Source organism: Arachis duranensis, chromosome 7 (assembly GCF_000817695.3).
Source record: "Arachis duranensis cultivar V14167 chromosome 7, aradu.V14167.gnm2.J7QH, whole genome shotgun sequence".
NCBI lineage: Eukaryota > Viridiplantae > Streptophyta > Magnoliopsida > Fabales > Fabaceae > Arachis > Arachis duranensis.
The window spans coordinates 38079493-38081188 of record NC_029778.3 but is presented as its reverse complement, the minus strand read 5'-3'; positions in this window follow the sequence as shown (position 1 = coordinate 38081188).

Below are 1696 nucleotides of genomic sequence, written 5' to 3'. Positions count from 1 at the left end.
TTTACAGTCTCACAGATCTGCAAGAACTCAGTTAAAAACTGATAAGGATCTTCAGATGGAAGTCCGTAAAACTTGCAGTTTTGTTGCATCAAAGCAACTAATTGAGGCTTAAGCTCAAAGTTATTGGCTCCAATGGCAGGAATGGAAATGCTTCTTCCATCAAACTTGGACGTTGGCTTTGTAAAGTCACCAAGCATTCTCCTTGCATTATTATTATTATTTTCGGCTGCCATATCCCTCTCCTGTTCGAAAATTTCTGAAAGGTTATTTCTAGATTGTTGTAATTTAGCTTCTCTTAATTTTCTCTTCAGAGTCCTTTCAGGTTCTGGATCAGCTTCAACAAGAGTGCCCTTTTCCCTGTTCCTGCTCATATGCTTCAACAAGAGTGCCTTTTTCCCTGTTCCTGCTCATATGAAAGAGAAGAAAACAAGAAAAGAAAGAGGAATCCTCTATGTCATAGTATAGAGATTCCTTTATGTTAGTAGAAGAAAAAAGGGGTAGAAGAAAGAAGAAGGATGGATTCGGATTCTTAGATGAAGAGAGGTGAAGAAAAGTGTTAGTAATTAAATAATTAAATAGAATAAGAGAAGAGAGGAGAAATTTTCGAAAATAATTTTGAAAAAGGGGTTAGTGATTTTCGAAAATTAAAGATAAGATAAGATTAAAATTAAAATTTAGAACAATTAATTAATTAAAAAGAAATTTTGAAAAAGGGATGAGATATTTTCGAAAATTAGAGAAGGGAAAGTAGTTAGGTGGTTTTGAAAAAGATAAGAAACAAACAAAAAGTTAGTTAGTTGATTGAAAAAGAATTGAAATCAAATTTTGAAAAAGATAAAAAGATGAGAAGTTAGATAAGATATTTTGAAATCAAATTTTGAAAAAGATAAAATTTTTGAAAAAGATAAGATAAAAATTTTAATAAAAAGATATTTTGAAAAAGATTTAATTTTTAAAAAGACTCAACTAACAAGAAACTACAAGATAAGATTCTAGAACTGAAAGATTGAACCTTTCTTAACAAGAAAGTAACAAACTTCAAATTTTTGAACCAATCACATTAATTGTTAGCTAATTTTCGAAAATTTGATAAAAAGATAAGAAAAAGATTTTGAAAATATTTTGAAAAATAATTTTTGAAATTTTCGAAATTTATAAAAAAAGAAAAAGATATGATTTTTGAAAAAGATTTTGAAAAGATAAGATTTTTTTTTTAAAATTTGAAATTTTGACTTGACTTGTAAGAAACAACTAATTTTAAAAATTTTTGACCAAGTCAAACCAAAATTTCGAAATTTTGGAGGGAAATAAGGAAAAGATATTTTTTTTATTTTTGAATTTTTAAAGAAAAACACAAAAATGACCCAAAACATGAAAATTTTGGATCAAGACACAAGATGCAGGCAAGAATGCTATGAATGTCAAGATGAACACCAAGAACACTTTGAAGATCATGATGAACATCAAGAACATAATTTTGAAAAATTTTTAATGCAAAGAAAACATGCAAGACACCAAACTTAGAAATCTTTAATGCATGGAAAATATGAATGCAAAAGTGCACAAGAAAAACAAGGAAAGACACAAAATAAGAAAACATCAAGATCAAACAAGAGGACTTATCAAGAACAACTTGAAGATCATGAAGAACACTATGAATGCATGAAATTTTCGAAAAAAATGCAAGAAAAATTTT